Source organism: Aristolochia californica, unplaced genomic scaffold (assembly GCF_029961685.1).
Source record: "Aristolochia californica isolate CCGP_79_NKW_82.1479 unplaced genomic scaffold, dmAriCali1.0.hap1 SCAF_5, whole genome shotgun sequence".
Taxonomy (NCBI): domain Eukaryota; kingdom Viridiplantae; phylum Streptophyta; class Magnoliopsida; order Piperales; family Aristolochiaceae; genus Aristolochia; species Aristolochia californica.
This window is the reverse complement of record NW_027182214.1, coordinates 39,158,235-39,178,571: the sequence shown is the minus strand read 5'-3', so window position 1 is coordinate 39,178,571 and position 20,337 is coordinate 39,158,235.

Here is a 20,337-nt window from a genome sequence, read left to right as displayed (position 1 = left end):
TAACCCGGCTAAGCTATCCGGGTTTACCGGTTCAATCTGTGAACAATGGACCCCCAGGCCCCAGCTCCCCCGTTAGCGCTTAGGGTTTAGGGGCCACCACCACCCCTCCCTATTTTTATGATATTAATCACTTGAAAATAATTTCTATCGATTAAATATTATGAATTTTAGTACACTGGCTTAAATTTAAAATAAGTATATTTCTTTTCGCTTTGCAACAAATCACATGCCTTTTATGCATCTATTATAATTTTCTTTCTTTTTTGCATATTTAGTCTTTTGAAATTTAAAAAAGTCTGATTTAATGTAAACTCTATCTTTCCAATATTATGTCGTTTGTATTTATGAGGATTATTATAGATAAGAATTTAAACTAGGATTATAAAACTTGCACCAAACTTCTTTTTGTGTAAAACTTTACAAGACTCAAAAATGGGTCAAAACTTAGTTAACTGGCCGAGTTTGCCACTTCAAGATTGAATTGATTTATCAAGTCAAGAGTCAAAAGTGAGTCAAAACTTAATTAACCAAAGCGGGTTCCCCATTTCAACCAATGAATCATTTGATCCAGGTCCATTATTATAGAACATGTAATTGTTATTTATTTAGGCTTCTAGGAGAATATTTTCTCATGTAATCTCATTTCTAAGGTTGTAAAGGGAGCAAGAATATTAATGTCTTATTATTATTATTTTATGTTATAAATAGCAGAGAAGAGAGAACCGGAGCAAGAATATTAATGTCTTATTATTATTATTTTATGTTATAAATAGCAGAGAAGAGAGAACCCTAATTAACCCTCTTCCAAAATCAACGAAAATATTAATTTTCTAGCTCTCTCTTTTTCCATGTCTTTTCTATCTTTTCTTATAATTTCATGAAATTTCACAGGGTATTAAAGAGGGTACACATTACAAGAAATATGATTTTTTACAAAAGTAATTAATTTTGCCAAAAATTCTAGATACCTTTCTCGATGAATTTCAAATTTCACTCAATAAAGCATTCTCACTGAGTGGTCGGAACCACGTTTTATCAAAAAAAAAAATTAAATTACCGAGAAATATACACTATTCTCAACAAAATTAATTTCTATGAGAAAGTTCCCCATATTTTTAGAAGAGATCAAATGAAAAATGTGACTTTTCTTGGAAAAAGTTAAAATTGTTGTGAAATGTATACATTTCTTGAAAAAAGTTATTTCATCGAGAAAATTTCCCATTTTTTTAAAAAAATAAAATTAAAAGGAGCATTTTTAATAAAATTTTAATAAAAATGAATGCATTTCCCAAAAATTAATTTCATCAAGAAAAATTCCCATATATTTAAAAAAATTAAATTAAAAGGGGGACTTTTCTTGGTGATATTAATTTCGTGAAGGAAAGTCCCTCTATTTTTTTGCCACACATGCACAACGTGCACCATGTGGCTTATTTTAAAAAAAAAAAAAAAAGTTTTTTGTAATTTTTTGAAAAAAATTAATTGAAGAATTTATTCTCAATGAAAATTCATCGAGAATTATTTTTAAAAACTAGATAAAAATAATTAAATATAAATTCAAATTAATTTTAAAAAATATTTAAAGATTTTAAAAATAATTCTTGACAGAAAATTTTCATTGAGAATTATTTTAAATTTTTTTAAAAAATAAATATTTTAAAAAAGAAAAATAATTCTCAATGAAATAAGTTTTCCAAGAAATAGTTTATTGTTATCAACAAAATTCATTTTTCACTGAATTTTTTTTTATATGGGTGATTCTTAGCGAATTTCTCAGTGAAAATTTTCCCTATAATACTCTTCTCCATGGGGAAAATAGGATGATGATAAGAAATAGTACTCTCTGCTCATAGCTTCTCTCATTATTTTTTGTTATTTTTCCTTTTTTTGATTCCAACGTTTGTTTTTTTTTTTTTTTTTTTGCCCTTATATAAGTTTGTTGCCTTTGGTTTAGTTTGACATGATTCCAATCATTGGTTGTCCTTGATTTGTCTTACAAGTCCTAAGTGGTTCTAAGACATATGTGAGTATTCCTTTTCAGTCTTATAGCAAATTGTTTGCTCCATTCTCAGGTTTTAAATTGTCATTATGAGTTATGTGCTGCAATTCTTTTCTTTTGTGACTTTCAATGCTGGTTTCTTTTAGTTTCTATTCATAAAATGTCCTAAAATAAGTAGGACTTGTTTTTGTCGTTGTCCTGATGTTCTTATCAATACCACTTTGGAGATAAAACTATTGTTGTTGCTACTAAGTTTAATGGTCGAAACTTGCTACACACAATGCTGCTAGGTGCACTAATGGTTGATTTTTGTGAGTGCAAATTTTGCTTTTAGTGTCATACATTTGGGAGTTAAAGTCAATCAAACACATATTCTCAAAATTCAAAGCTTAGTATTTTATCACCTTCTTTTTTTAAGAGTTTGACATGGATGTTGTTGACACAATACAACTAAAGTCGTCATGTCGACAACCACAAAGAAATTTAGAGCAGCTTGTTTTGTTTCCTGTTTTCATGTGAATCGTTGATTCATTAAGGGTCTATTTTCCTTACATTTATTATAGTATTTTTCCTAGTTTAATTAAAATAGGAAATATATGCTCTAACAAACAACTTTCAATGCAATCTTTTTTCAATCAACAACATTTGTTTCAATCGTTGCTTCTTTCTACTATCCTCCTAACTATGATAGCTAGTAGTGACTTGTACTCCTCTTCCACTGATTAATTCCCTTTCCTTTGTTTGTTTTATTTTGACTGAGAGTTGGGTAAGAGTTTTTTTGGACTCATCAGTTACAGAAGTTGTTGTCCCAACTTCAATGCAGTGTCACTAGTAGCAGGTTGTCTATTAGTGTTGTCTTGCTTGGTCAGTTTCCACATCAACCATATTGAATTCTTTTTTCAATTCTAAAACAATGGCTTCTTCATGGAAATATTTCAAGTACAAATTAATCCATGGTTGCCATGGGAGAAAGTAGCTATTAGTCCAAGTTCCCTTGAGTTTTGGGTTGAGTTTTGGAAGTAGTTTGAACCATATTTGTTTGGTGCCTATTAGAAAATTGTTATCATTGGTACTGATATTTATAGTGAGATCTATTATAAAGTTGGAAGATGAACTCTGTTCTAGTGTAGGGTTGCTGACTCGGTAGGTTGGTCAAACTCGAAGTTTTGTGGGTTAATCTAATCAATTTCTCTCTTGGTAATCCATGCATATATGTATGAGTTGAGTCATGTATATTCAAGGGCAGGCTAAGAAACCTCAAGTAATATTTCTTTAGTCAGTAATGTTTTTCATCATTCAAAACAATATCCATAGACCCACGCCAAATCCAACTTGAGTTGAGTCAAGTTAGATTATTTTGCAACTTTAAAGTGGGTGAATATTGTTCTATTTTTAAAAACGGGTATGTTGGTGTCTTTTAACTCTTCTTTGACCTAAAGGTGCAAGGTTTTTGGAGTCATGTCGAGTGGCTCGGAGTGATGTTATTCTCTTATATATTGTTGGCAAGTAGGGTTTCTTGGTATTATAAATCCCCAACTTGAGAGGCAGAAGTAGAAGGAGAAGCATAAAGGAAAAAGGTATTTGGATGAGCATGCAGTGAAATGTTGTGGTGAATTTTTACACCAAAGTTGGGGACCAAAGTCAAGTTTTCTCAAGCATCTAAGAGGGAAAATGGAATATCAAAATTTTGAGAAGTGACCAAGTGCAAACCCAAGTGGAAGATCGAGTTGAAGTTAAAATTTTGAGAGTTTATTTCTTCATTGAAGACATTAAAGACCTAAGTGTAGACAACTTTTTACTTTTTATTTTAATATATATATTTAATAAGATGAAATAAAAAACTCTAGCTTGAGGAAAGTATTGGAAAATCTAATTTCTATTTATTTAAGTTTCTACAAAGTATTTTCTCATAGAATCTTATTTCCAAGGGTGTAAATGGAGAAAGGACACTATTGTCTTTTTATTATTATTTTATGTAATACGTAGAGAAAAAGAAGGAAACCTAATTCATCCTCCACTAAATTCAACTTAAATACTCTTTTATTGTAATTCATGAAATTTTATATCAATTAATCAAGTCATGAACTTTCACATCAATCTATGAGGTCTGTATGTCCTCTATTTCCATCACAAAAAAGGGGAGGGAAAGCTTCTACACTTTTGGGTAGAAAATTTTCATGTTGTTGAATTTTTGGAAAAGAGAAATACTTCATTGACTTCTTATAATCAGAGTACATGAACCTCTATTTATAATAGAGGAAGGTAGTAGAATCCAATTGCAATAAAACTACTTTTGTCCCAATTACACCCAAACTCTAACACTTAAGGATAAGCCTTAGCATAATTAAATAACTCAATATTAATAGAAGACAAACATAACTCAAACTAGAACTCTTCTATGACGTGACCATAAGATAAAGATGCCAACTCGTGATTATCTTTGTGAGTCCTTCTTGATCTTCCAACCAACTTGTGGTTATCGTTGTGAGTCCTTCTTGATCTTCCAACTAGCTTGTGTTTATCTTTGTGAGTCCTTCTTGATCTTCCAACTTATGTGATAAGGATGCTAGCTCGTGGTAATCATGGTGGGTCTTACTTCTTATGTGATTGGACCCATCTTGCAGGTCTTCCTTGGTCATGTGACCCATCTTATAATACTCTTAGATATGTGGGCCTTCATTGGTCGTGTGGGTTGGAGCCCATCTTCCAACACTCTCCCTCAAGCTGAGGGTGAAAGAACATCATGAACTCCCAACTTGCTGCAAATGATGTATATAATCTTTTTTGTATAATATGGTAGTCCTCCCATCTTCCAACACTCTCACGCTGGTGCTCTCTTCCATGAGGCCCAGTTGGACAATTCAGGGGGGTATAACATAGATGTAATAATAACTTCCTCTGTTAGGATTTCCCAATCGTGATATTTTTTAACATAGTATCCTCTGTCATGGTTTCCCAACCGTGACATCTTTTTGATAGGGTATTAAGTTCCTATGTCATGGTTTCCCAACCATGATATTTTTTTATAGGGTCAAATAAATGATGATATGAGAAAGGATACCGAGCCACCACTTTTTCAATAATAATGTCCCCAAATAGGCATAATAGATACAAGTGAAATATAACACAACCATCTTCCAACACATATAACACGAACCAAAATAATAAACCTTGTAGAAGGACCCATGAAATAATCATAATCCGATATAAATATTTTTTCTTAGATGCAGAAGCTTCATATTTTGCGCTTCGTCTTTCTCAAATATTTTGGTCACATAAACTTATCCACAACATATGGAATAAAATATCTTTTTTCTTGTACTTCATCTTCTTCTCCCCCTCAAACTGGGATGTAATTGTAGTGATCCTAGTTTGAACCAAATATCATGAATGTAGCAATAAACCCAAATAATAGAAATGTATAAATAAGCCCTTAAGGAAGAAGTGAGATCTTTTCCTAATATATCAACTCAAAAAGTGACGCAAAACAATGGGCATAAATTCGGATGTTTCATTGTAACAGAATACCAGTATGACCTTTGATTTTTTCAATGCGAATATATACTTAAATATAGTTCAGATTCACATGAATTTTTTTCCTTATGAAACTAGACTTAAATAGCTTTCATCCAAGTATAACTTCACTTCATAAAATATAATTATTAGAAAATAAATAATCTAATAGACTTCGGTCTCTATCATTTGACCGAACTAAGTACTGTTTCTAGTTTTTTTTCAGCATGACCATTGACTCTTCTAAGATCAATATCTTCTTATAAAAAAACTCAGATAGATAATTGGTTGAATATTTAAGAAAATATACTTACATATATTTATTTTTGTATATAATTTTCCATATAAAGTCTCATTCTAGATAACATAAAATACCTCCGAAGTTGAAACTTTATGCTGCTGCTCGAACCTTTTGTTTCAATCCAACCTTTGTTGCTTCAAATATCGATTTATCTTTGTAGATAAATCAGATTGAAAATTGGTTAAATAAGTAAGAGAATATAATTACATATTTTTCTTTTGATATATATATCTCCAAATAAAGTCTCCTTCTTGATAGCATAAAATACCTCGAAATTTGAAGTTTTCTACTGTTGCTTGAACCTCTTTTGCAATCTGACCTTAAATCATTAAAATATTTATTTCTCTTTGTAGATAACTTCGACTATAAAAAATCATTTTCCTTGGATATTAGACTCAAATATCTTTCCATCAATATATAATTTGCAATATGAAATTCTCAGTATAGAGGTGAAAAATGCAAAACAATCTACGGGTGTAGGGACTGAAAAAACAAAAACTATGAACCTAGACTTAGGGTTTAGGGTTTAGATAAAAGGATCTCATTCTCTTTGTGGGTTGACCAAGTCAACTCATAGAACCTACGCTAATACCATGTTGAATTTATGGAAAAGAGAAACACTTCATTGACTTCATTACCTTCTTATAATCAGAGATATGAACCTCTATTTATAATAGAGGAAGGTAGTAGAGTCCAATTACAATAAAACTACCTTTGTCCCAATTACACCCAAACTCTAATGCTTAAGGATAAGCCTTAGCATAATTAAATAAATCAATATAAATAGAAGACAAACATAACTCAAACTTGAACTCTTCTATGACGTGACCATAAGATAAAGATGCCAGCTCGTGGTTATCTTTGTGAGTCCTTCTTGATCTTCGAACCAGCTTGTGGTTATCTTTGTGAGTCCTTCTTGATCTTCGAACTTATGTGATAAAGATGTCAGCTCGTGGTAATCATGGTGGGTCCTACTTCTTATGTACTTGGGCCCATCTTGTGGGTCTTCCTTGGTTGTGTGACCCATCTTATAATACTCTTAGTCATGTGGGCTGGAGCCCATCTTCCAACAAAGGTAAAGGGAGGTCTCTCCCTCCATGTCATCAATGGGGATGGGGGAGAAGAGGTTGACTTCTCCTTAAACTAAAAAAAGAGGGATTGGCTGTTATGGTCCCTAGCCATGGATCTAGTAACTCGGCGAGTTGAATATGAATCCAGCACTGTTAGAGGGTTTCTTAACACGTTTTTGTGAAAAGAAACTATCTTTTTCTTCCCTCACACGTTATAATTGAAAAGGAGTTTCCTTTTCTCAATTATAGATGCAACCAGCAAGTTAAAGGACTGTTTAAGCACTCAGATATGAAACCCCTCTTTTATGATTCATGTGAAGAGGGTTTTACTTGCTGTAATTACTCAAGAACAACCCCTTTCCCTTTACTGAATTCATTCCCCTTGAAAAGGAGTTTCCTTTTCTTAATTATGAATGCACCAATTCAAGCAAGAGACTGTTTTAAGGATCCAATTATGAAACCCCACTTTATACCTCACATCAATGAGTAGGGTTTCTGAATTCATGCAACTACCAATGCTGAATGTAAAGAGGGCAGTCTCTAGCTCTTGTAAACTCGGAAAAGATAGATAAAAATACCTCTTGAAGACCTCCTTCAATTCAGCAACTCGAAAATTCCTTTCTTGATGCTAAGACTCAACCAAATCCTCCTTCCCTCACTACTGGTTCGTGGAAGAGATGGATGACTATTGCAGCATGGAAGAGAAGGCTGATTCCTCCTCCTTTTCCTTCCAAGATCTCCTCAAAGACTCCCCAATGGATGCAGCAAACCCCCAAGAGAGTTCACACCAAGAACCCTAGAATAGAGAGCCTAGAAGGAACCTAAATTACCCTAGTTTATGCTAATTCCGAACTTGCTTTATTTCTCCATCCTTACCCCTTAAATAGGGTAATTAACATCAACATAGGTTAGGGTTATTAAACCCAATTCTACCCCTACCTTTAAGTCTTATTACAAATCAATAAAATTCGAAATTAAAAGCAACATAAATAATAAAAGTAAAGTAGATGACTCAGTCTTATTGAGTCCATAACATTGGCACCCACTCCCCTCTCTCTACCCCTAATCTCCATTCTTAAAACATACAGCAAATGGAGAGGGGTAACTCGTCCCTCTTGTTTTTACTAGGGAGGGGCCACCTACCCTTCTATTTCCTTCCCTCAACAACAAAAAAGAGGTCCATACCCCTCCTCAAAAACAAAAAAGCAAGAGTACCTCCATCGGTAGCGGAGCATGCCAAAAATTGATTTAGAAACTCGATTAAGATAGCGTCTCAAGATAAATTGCTCCTTCCCAAAGGACAATCTACCATTCGTCCCCCTTTATCTAATGGTGTAAACTATGGGTATTGGATGGTAAGAATGGGATTCGTCCTCCAATCCATTGATTGGGACATTTGGTATGTGACAAGGAATGACCCATCTAAGGCTCAAAAATTAGAAAATAGCATTCTTGTCACAAAGGACTTGAATGAGTTGGCTAGGGAAGATAAAGAGAAAATCAAAACAAACTCAAAGGTCATCAACTTGTTGTATTGTGCCTTAGGACCAAATGCATTTAATCGGGTCTCCACATGTAAGACCACAAAGGAAATATGTGATAAATTAGAGGTCATACATGAAGGGACCACTAGAGTTAAGGACTCTAGGATTAGTTTATTGATTTCCCAATATGATGAGTTTAAAATAAACAGAGTGAATCAATAGCTGAGATGAACTCTAGGCTCACACATCATATATGAGTTGAACATTCTAGAAGTAGAGATTTCCCTCTATATGCATAATGACAAGTTTCTCAAGGCACTTCCAAAGTCATGGGAAAAGAGGAAGACCGCCATTCTTGAGAATGCAAATTTTAGAATAATGAGCTTGAAGTGCTTCTAAGAATTCTCTTTACTTATAAGATGAAACCTCAAGAAGTAGAGGAAGAGCAACCTAAAGCAAAAACTCTTGCTCTTAAGGCCAAAGCTAGTGCAGAAAACGAGTCTAGTGAAGAGAGCTCCAATGAGGTGAGTTTTATCACTAGACACCTTCAAACAATATATAGAAAGAAGAAAATTATCGAAAAAGGCCAAATTAGAACTCAAAATGAAAAATATTTCAAGAAATTGATGTTTGTTTTGAGTGTGGTAAACCAGGGCATAAAAGGAATAAATGCCCAAACTTAGAAGGAAGAACCACATCCTCAAGCAAAGATTCAAAGAACAAGAAGAAGAAAGTCTTGATCTTTGTTTGGGGTGCTATGGAAGAAGAGTCCAACCATTCCAATGAAGAAGAGTGTGATGTACGACTCATGGCTATTGAAGATGATGAAGAGTCAACCACTTAGGAAGAGGCTTGTCTCCGAGCTAAGGCACCGAAAAATGTTTGAATTTTGGATAGTGTGTGCTCGAGGAACATGACCGATGATAAGAGGAAGTTCATAGAACTCAAATTGAAAGACAATGGTCATGTAAAATTGGAGACAATAGCAAAGGTATCATCAAAAGAATTGGTAAAATTGGTACCTCAACCTCTTTCATGTCCGATGTCTATTGTGTAGAAGGGTTGATGCATGATTTAATTAGCATTAGTCAATTTTGTGATAAAGGTAAAAACGTCTCATTTGAAAGAGACAAATTCTTAGTAAAGAACGAAAACTAGGGGTGGCGTTAAATCGAGTTGAGCCTGAACCTGCCTATGTTCTAGCATGGGTTGATTTAAATATTTCGAACTCAAGCTTGAGTTGAGCCTAGCCTTGAGCCAAAAATTGTAATTGAGCTCGAGCCCAATAATTTTAACCGAGTTCAAGCTGGAGTTCAAGTTGAGTTCGAGCTTCCACCAATATTTTAAACTTTGCATAAAATACATGTCAAATAAATTGTATATAACATTATCTATACACTCTGCATAAAATTATTCATAAAAGTTTCATAATTCAAACATTTTTATCTCAAGGACAAGTGACAAATATACTCACAAAGCAGCTCACATCTAAGATACAGACCACTATATGCAACAAGTTTGGTATCTATGATGTTTTCTCTCCCCCATCTTGAGGGGGAGTGTTGGAAGACATCTCAAAGGGGCATTAACGTAAATACCTTCCACACATCAAAGAGATGGAAAAGTGTGTTAATTAGTGTTCTTCTCATAAGGATGACACTAGGGTGTAATTAGAGAAGATGACGAATGCCTTCTTATGACTTTTCCTTTTGAGAGCTTGTAGCCCTAAAGGCAATGTAGTCATTGTAAACTTCCTTCATCAACTATATATAGAGACTCAAGGCAAGGGGTAGATCATTAAGTCTCCCCTCTTCTCTCTCTCTCTCTCTCTCCTTAGCTGTCCTTCTCTCACCTTTCTCCTCTCTTCCTTCTTCCTCTCATTTTCTTCCTCTCTTCTTCTTTTTCTCCTTTCTCACCCTCTTGGTCGAGTACCTTATCATTGGATCCTAAATCTAATAGACGAAATGATCTACTGAGCATCAATTGAATCAGAAACTCAATATCGTTTGGCTAAATTTGTCAACCCAAGCACGAGGAGACTGTTTTAGGCCATGTAAAAATTTCCTCAATTTGCATATTAACGTCCCTTAAACCACAAAGCCAGGTGGTTGATGCATATATATTTCTTCTTTAATATCACTATTCAAAAATGCATTATTCACATCCAATTGAGAGCAGTTGGTGAGTTTTCATCTTTCAATTTGTCTTTCTCCATTATAGTCTGTAATGTATGTAGCATAACAAACATTTGGTTGTGGTCCATATAGTGTTTTTAATCAAATTTGTGTATTGGATCTATGGTGCGCTAGGCCACTAGAAGTTTTGTACCATTGACATTCTCTTCCATATTTATGGTTCATTGTTGCTTTTTCTATCAAATGTACAATTGGCTAATTGTTATCTCAACGCCCTTGTTTGTTTCATTTGTCATTGCTAATCAAAATTAAAAAAAATAGCATTCTGATTGGCCACATAACTAGTTTACTTTGGCAAAAGAGTTTGATAAGCATGAAGGTTATATGGCTACCCATAAAGTGTCTCAACTTTGGAAAATATAAAAGAGGCTATATCATTTAGTATCATGTTGCTTTGGAACAAAATGTGAAAACATGTGTTTGTTAAAGATCTAGGAAGACAACCTCCTTTGTAAAGTGGTAGAATATATAATTTATTGATAAAGCTCCTCATACAAACAAAAGCAAATCCTTTCTTATAGAGAAGTAGGAAGTACTTAAAACCATAAAAGAAGTAAATCATTACAAAATCTGCCCTATGATCATCTATTCTTTTAGTCTCTACTTCTACACCTAGTTCTACAATCAAAGTTGGGAAGGATCACTAACAACAAGAAAATTGCTCCTTTGTGTTTTTTTTTCACTAAAATTACTCAGAAGTAGTGGATAAACAACAACTTAAGCCTCGTCACCATCACATTTCAACAAGAAACAACAAAATGGCTCCTAGTGACCAAAAGTAACACGACAAGCAAACTGGCCTTCAACTGTGAAAGAGACATTATGATGCGAAGCTGAAAATATGTCTAAAACATGAACTGGCTATCCTGACATTACTCTTGAAGAGAGTAGGGAGGTTAACTTATGAGTAGATAAACACAAACTGCTGGATAATGTTTCTCTATGGGACCTCTGGAACTTTCTCATTAATGAATTGGTAGCAATAGTCATAAAAGGGAAGTCAAGGGAAAGCCTTCATCACTTTTAAGAATTTTTTCTAAGCAGAGAGGTTCCAGCCTTCCAGCCTAGTTCTCTTGTTTGCAGTCAGGTGGTTGATAACTACTACAGATCTGATCTGAAGCCCACAACCCTTACAAGGTCAAGTGCAGTGCACTGAAGTCTCAAAGTTGCAAAATCTGGTCTCAAAAAGAGGGGAACAGGTAATGCTTTAGGAAGTGATGTTAGAAAGTACAAGTTAGGTAGCTTTCATTAAATTGGAATTTTCCTTTCTATATATTAACAATCCCGTCAGTGATGAATACGATACTATTTTTTTATTTATTTTTTTTTCTCTTTTGATAATTAGATGTTCTTATCACTGTCAATTTGGTGGATTCTCCAATCATTTTGGTACAAAAGTGTTGGTTTGAACTATGAAATGGTTCTTCATGCATGGTGATTGATAGTTGTATGGATTCATGCTTGCGGGAAGCTTGGAATAGAAAAATTAAAAGAAACTTAAATATTTGTGGGAGTTTCTATGAGTAGTATATTCCTAATTGTCTGAGATAATATAAATATGTTGTTCTTTCTATCCAAATAAATAAACATTGTTCTTTTACATTTTCTGTGACGTATTATGTTTGGTTATATAAAGCAAAGTTTAAAGATTAATTATTAAAATAATTACATTCTAATACTAAATTTATAATTGTACAACCATTTTAAAGGCTAGAAATAATGATTAGGTAAGTTATATGCCACATTGTAGAATTAGATGCATCACAAGCCAATTTTTGTGTACTAGTGTCCCACATGCCCATGTAAAAAAATGATTTTCCTATAAAGTTATGTCAAAGATATATATCATGTGCATTTACTTTGTTCTTGAGAAATTACTAAACGAGGTTTCAAGCATTTTGCCACTAAAAAAATTACTAAAGAAAACCAATTTATTACCGAATAATTGATCAATCCATAATAATGAGTATTGAATTGAAAAATTAGATTGATGTTGTGGATAACATCGAGATGAAGGAGGTATATGAGAAGTAAAATAAATCTCGTAGTTGTTTGCACGTGTCATATACACCAAAATTTTCACAAGTTTGAAGCCACTAACAAACATTTGATAAACCATTTTGATATTTTAAAAGTAAAAATTTGTTTAATTTATTTATTTTTATATATTAATAAATAATGTTACAATATGGGACCCACCATGGTTGCACGAGTTGGTGGGACCCACCATGAGGACGTGAGAAGCCAAGAGGAGTCATCACACAAGCTGGCATGAGTTGGAAGATAATAAGCACAAGCTGGAATGAGTTGGAAGATTTGAAGATCTAGTGGGACCCACAAAGATACCATGAGCAAGTATCTTTATTACATTAGCTAGAAGATCAAGTGGGACCCACAAAGATAAACCACGAGTTGGCATCTTCAGCCTATGGTCACGTCCTTATAGAAGAGTTAGAGTTTGAGTTATGTTAGACTTCTAATTATGTTGAGTTACTTTATCATGATAGGTTTATCTTTAAGAATTAAAGTTGGAATGTAATTAGGAGAATGAAGTTTAATTGTATATGGAATCTACCACTTTCCTCTATTATAAATAGAGGAGCTTGTACTCAGAATTAAATCATAAAAGTGAAGTAGTTCTCCACTTCTCTTTTGTGTAAAGTTCTCTTTTTACTTAAAGACTTTCTTCATTTTTTTTTCTTCTCTTCTCTCTATCCGAGAGCTTTCTTTTTTCTTTTTTTCTTTTTCTCTCTCTCTCACCTTGCTTGAGATGTTAGTAAAGGGATCCTAAATTCAACACGGTATCAGAGCATTAAATTTAGGATCCCCATATCAAAAGGAATGCTCTAAGAAGGAATGATCAAAACCCCTCAAAGAAGGCTCTTTGTAAAGGAAGATTGAAGTTCTTGAGATAAGATTCTTTATTATTCTTATTATTAATTCATGCTACTACATTCCGAGTTTAGAAGATGATTTAGAGATGATTTTATGGTTGTATTCATCTTATGAGTTTGTGAAGATATATGCATATCGAATTAGAAGAAGTTACCAAGGCAGTTTTATCGGTTTGGAAATTTTTTGACCGAGACCAGTTTATGATGAGATTGATACATAAAAAAGTTATAAGTCTGTGGTAACAAGATTCCCTAACAAAGAAGATTGATATTGAGCCTATTATGAGTAGTTATTTATTCATATAATTTCAGAAATATGATTACTTAGCTTTTATGCTAAGCCTCTCCATTAACCGAGTTGATTGAAGAATTGTACTTGGTTTTATTATTATTTGTTGGAGAATTGTTTAAATTGATTTGCCTACTATGGCTCAAGAAAACATGAGTAACAAAAGTGATATACTCATAATTACTACTATACCCTTGTGAGGGGTATCAAATTTCATGAGTTGGTCCATACCGGTTAGAAGGTATCTTATAACAAAGGACTTACTTGGTCACCTCACCAACCATGGACCACCTGTTGATGAACAGGATATTTTTTATAACAAGTGTTTAAACAATGATACTTTGGTGATTAGTTGGTTAATCAACAACATGAAAGAACATGTCTCCAACAATGTTATTTATCTCGATACTGCTAAACAAATTTAGGAGACATGTGACAAGTTGTATTCTAGCCACAACAACTCACATAGGCCATATGATATTCTCTAAAGAATGTTGAACACTAAACAAGGAGAAAATATCCATGAATATTTGGCCCACTTTAGAGGCCTTCTTCAAGAGTGGAAATTAGCTTAGCCTACCACCACGGATGTCTCTGTCCAAGATCAGCAGAAAGAAGCATTAGTCACTGCCAACCATATCTCGAAGTTGCTAAGATTAACCTTTGTAGCGCTTATGTTGTTCACACCTTTGATGACGTATGTTCCACATTACTCCGTATTCCAGACGTTTCTTCCTCTACTACTGAAGTATCATCCGCTATGTACTTCGGACATAGGGGAACATCATCTGACCACGACGAGGCAATGAAAGAAATTATAGGGGAGGACGAGGAAGAGGTAGAAGGAATGGTTCTGTCATAACAGATGACAAGGAATGCACTCAATGTTGGAGATATGGCCACACTATAGATACGCTATTACAGGGTGGAATGCACCTATTGTGGAAGATATGGCCACTCTATAGAATTATGTTATAAAGCTAATGGCAAACCAGACTGGACAAAAGTTAATCAAGCCATGGTAAGTGATATGAAGGAGGACCAGTCAACCATATCAACATAAAAGAAAACACTTACTGATGATGAGTATGACTTGTTCCAAAAAATGAAAACAATGATGGGTTCTTCTCCAAGTTCCTCCTCAACTACCACTACCACCACCGCTTTAGGTATGTTATCTACCTCCTCCTCATCCTGGATATTGACTCAGGAGCCTCCGAGCATCTCACGGGTAACAAAACTCTATTACACTTAGTTTCTCCGTGTCTTTCTCATAAATTTGTTACCATAACTGACGGTTATCAAACTAAAGTTCTAGGGAAAGAATCCACTTTTGTTACACCATCCCTTCTGCTCACAGATATCCTTTTTGTTCCTACTTTTCCCTTGAATCTTTTATCTGTTAGTCAACTCACCAAACATTTTAATTGCTCTATCACTTTCTCACCGATTTCTTGTGTGTCTCAGGATATTATAACGAAGCAGGTGATTGGTGGAGGCCGTGAACAAGGGGGGTTCTACCACCTGGACTTGCCTAAAATAAATACTATTTCAACCAGTGAAACTGAGACAAGGATATGGCACAACCAGTTGGGACATCCATCCACACAATCTCTTCATCATTTTTTGTTAATCTTAAAGCAAGGTCAGAATTAAATTGTGAAGTCTGCCAACTAAGTAAACACCAGAGGACTACATATTCATCTCATCCAGAAGATCAAAGTGTTACTCCCTTTTCCTTAATCCATACAGATGCATGGGGGCCCTTGAGCGTCTCAAATATTTCCCAAGTCAAGTACTTTATTACATTTATTGATGACTTCACTCATACCACTTGGTTATTTCTTTTTAAAGAATGTTATCAAATACCATTGATTTTTAAATCATTTTATGCTATGGTACTCACTCAGTTTGGTCAGAAAATAAAGTACTTCAGTCTGATAATGCAAAAGAATAACATTATCCAAACAAACATCATGTGCCTACACCCCTAAAAAAATGGTGTAGCAGAATGGAAGAACCATCATTTTCTTGAGGTAGCTTGTAGTTTACTATATGTTATGAAAGTTCCATACTTTTATTGGTCACATGTCATTCTTCTTGCATGTTTTCTTACAAATTGGCTACCATCATCTGTTCTCAATAATTTGTCACCATATTCTTTATTTTTGCCACATGATTATCCTTTTTCACTGCTCTTACAAGTCTTTTGGTGTCAATGTTTTATTCATATTACCTCCACCAAACACAGTAAACTTGATCCAAAATCTATCAAGTGTATCTTCTTAGGATACTCTCGCACACAAAAGGGTTAAGTTTGCTATAATCCCACTCTCCGATGTTAACTTGTGTCCAGGGATGTCACCTTTTTTTATGACTCTTCATTCTATTTTGACAGTGCTCCTTCAGGTCTCTTTTCAGTACCAGCTTCTCCTCGACCGATTGTGCCCCGTGCTACGGAAACTACTCAACCCCTAGACACACTGGCTCACACCACTCCTACTGAGTTTACAGATCCAACCGAGGTAAGTCCATCTTCTCCTATTATTTTTGGCCCACAATATGATACACGTCCCATTGCCTCGCAGAAAGAACCCAGGACTTGCACTTGGCCCTCTACTTCTCACCCCATATCTATTTTTTTGTCTCACTATCATTTATCCCCTTTATGTTGTCAATTTCTTTCATCTATCTCCTCCATATCAGTCCCATAGTCCAATTAGGAGGCTCTACAAAATTCAGGGTGGAAGGAATTACAATGTGGGACCCACCATGGTGCACGAGCTGGGGGGACCCACCATGTGGACGTGGGACACCAAGAAGAGTCCTCACCCAAGACCTCATTAGTTAAGAAGGTAAGAAGCACAAGCTGAAATGAGTTACAAGATTTGGAGATCAAGTGGGACCCACCAAGATACCACAAGTTGGCAACCTTATCATAATGAGCTGGAAGATCATGTGGGACCCACAAGGATAAGGCCACGAGTTGGCCACCTTCCTTATATTCACGTTATTGAAGAAGAGTTCTAGTTCAACTCATATTAGACTTCTAGTAGATTGTGTTGATAGACTTATCTTAGAGAGTTAGAGTTGGAATGTAATTAGGAGATTAAAAGGTTAATTGTATAAGGACTCTATCTCTTCCTCTACTAAAAATAGAGGTGTCGCAATTCAAAATTAATCAAGTTACACCTCTCCTTCTTGAGTAAATCTCTCTCTCTCTCTTTGTTTGGCGCACATCTCTCTTTTCTTTTTATCTTCTCTCTACCCGAGAGCTCTTCTTCCCTTTTCATCTTTTTCTTTCTCTTTTCTCTTGCTCAGAATATTGGAAAAGGGATCCTATATTCAACATGGTATTAGAGCATTAAATTTAGGATCTCTCGTAAAAAGGAATGCTCTCAAGAAGTGATGATCAACACCACTCAAAGAAGGCTCTTTTGTGAAGGAACCATGAGATATGTGCTTAATTTTTTTTCCTTCATGTTACTGGTTTCCGAATTTAGAAGATATTTTAAAGATAAGTATGTGAATGTTTTTTATCTTATTATATTGTGAATATCCATGCTTCTCCATCTAGAAGAAGCTATCAAAACAGTTCTGTCGGTTTGGAAATTCTGTCAACCAAGACAAGTCCATGATCAGATTGTTAGATTTTTTTTCATGGGAACAAGAGTCCCCTTATATAGAAGATTGTTATTGAGTCTCTTATGAGTGGTATTAGATAAAAAAAAATTAGAATAATAATTTAGCATCAATGCTGTTGAATTTATGGAAAAGAAAAATACTCCATTGACTTCATTAACTTATTAAAATCAAAGTACATGAACCTCTATTTATAATAGAGGAAGGTAGTAGAGTCCAATTACAATAAAACTACTTTTGTCTCAATTACACCCAAACTCTAACACTTAAAGATAAGTCCTAGCATAATTAAATAACTCAATATAGATAAAAGACAAACATAGCTCAAACTAGAACTCTTCTAGGACGTGACCATAAGATAAAGATAAATTTGTAAGTCCTTCTTGATCTTCCAACTTATGTGATAAGGATGTCAACTTGTGGTAATCATGGTGGATCCTACTTCTTATGAGTTTGGGTTCATCTTGTGGGCCTTCCTTGGTCGTGTGGCCCATCTTATAATACTCTTAGACATGTGGACCATCCTTGGTCGTGTGGGCTTGGGCCTATCTTCCAATCCCAACTTGCTCCAAATGATGTATAAAATATATTTTTGTATAAAATACTACTTCCAATATGCCTTCATCTACCAACACTCCCCCTCATGCTGTTGCGTCCATCCATGAGGCCCTACTGGCATAATATAAGTGAAAGTAAAAATCACTCCTAGCCCGTAAGACATTGCTCCAAAATCCAGTCCTAATGCTGGATGTAGGGCACCCTCCATCTTTTGTAGGTAGTGTGTCTATCAGCATTGCTCTGAAGTGTCCACCACCGTGTCCCTCCACAGGACAACGACTCTCAAGTGGTAGGAGTAATAAAAGTCATTACAAGGGGGTAGTGGGTTTATTTATAATGGTGTCCCAATCCGGACACCGACTCTCATGGTATCCCAACAGTGATATTTTTTAGAGTTAAATTTATCATGGTGTCCCAACCGTGATATTTCTTAGAGTCAAATAAATTATGGTATGAGAAAAGGTACTGAGGCCACATCTTCTTCAATAATAATGTCTCATCCAAAGAGACATAATAGCACCAGTTGTCATGTAACACAACCATCTTCCAACACATATAACACGAACCAAAATAATAATCCTTGCAGAAAGACCCATGAAATAATCATAATCTGATATAAATATTTTTTATTAGATATATAAGCTTCATCTTTTGTGCTCCCCCTTTCTTGAATATTTTGGTCACATAAACTTATCAACAACATATGAAATAAAATACCTCTTTCTTGTATTTCTTGTATTTCTTCTACTTCCCCCCCTCAAGCTAGGAAGTAATGGCAGAGATCCCATCTTGAACCAAATATCATACATGCAGCAATAAGCCCAAATAACATAGATGTAATAATAAGCCCTTAAACCAGGGAAAAGTGAGATATTTTCCTGATATAGCAACTCAAATAGTGACGTAAAACAAAAGGCATAAATTCGGATTTTTCAATATAATAGAATACCATCATGACCATTGATTCTTCAAATGCAAATATATCTTTAAATATAGATCAAATTAACATGAAATTTTATCCTTCTGAAACTAGACTTAAATACCTTTCATCTAAGTATAATACTTTTCATAAAATATAATTATCTTACATATTACAGTCTCTATCATTTGGCCGAACTAAGTACTGTTTCTCCTTTTTTCCTGAATGACCATTGACTCTTCCAATATCAATATCTCCTTATAAAAAACTCATACAGAGAATTTGTTTAATATTTAAGAGAATATAATTAAATATATTTCTTTTAATATATATATATATATATATATATATATCCATATAAAGTCTCTTTATTGATAACATAAAATACCTCAGAAGTTGAATCTTTTTGTTGCTACTCGAACGTCTTTTGCAATCTGACCTTTGTTACTTCACATATCTATTCATCGTTCTAGATAAATAAGATAAAAAATTGGTTGAATAAATAAAAGTACAGACTTATAGATGTTTCTTTTTGTATATATTTCCCCACATAAAGTCTAGTTCTTGATAGTATCAAATACCTAGAAAGGTGAAGCTTTTTGCTGCTGCTCGAACCTTTTTGCAATCTGACCTTCGCTCATTAAAATATCAATATCTCTTTCTAGATAACTTTGATTGGAAAACCATATTTTTCTTTAGAAAGTAGACTCAAATATATTTTCGTAAATATATAATTTACAATAGGAAAAACTCATTATAGAGGTGAACACTAAAAGAAAACTACGGGTGTAAGGACTAAAAAAAATAACTACAAACCTAGACTTAGGGTTTAGGGTTTAGAGAAAAGGATCTCATTATCTTTGTGGGTTGACCAAATCAACTCACAAAACCTGCTCTGATACCATGTTGAATTTATGGGAAAAAAAATACTTCATTGACTTCATTAACTTATTATAATCAGAGTGCATGAACCTCTATTTATAATAAAGGAAGGTAGTAGAGTCCAATTACAATAAAACTACATTTGTCCCAATTACATCCAAACTCTAACACTTAAAGATAAGTCCTAGCATAATTAAATAACTCAATATAGATAAAATACAAACATAACTCAAACTAGAACTCTTCTAGGACGTGACCATAAGATAAAGATGCATTTGTGAGTTCTTCTTGATCTTCCAACTTATGTGCTAGGGATGCCAACTTGTGGTAATCATGGTGGGTCCTACTTCTTATGTGCTTGGGCCCATTTTGTGGGTCGTCCTTGGTTATGTAACCCATCTTATTATACTCTTAGATATGTGGGTCTTCCTTGGTCGTGTGGGCTTAGGCCTATCTTCCAACAAATGCTACAAGTTCCCCATACATCGAGTTGTTTGAAGAAAACTACTTGGTATTATTGGTAGATTTTTTTTTAAGAAGGGACTACCTTAGCCGAAGAGAATATGAATATCAAAAGTGATACATTGAAAA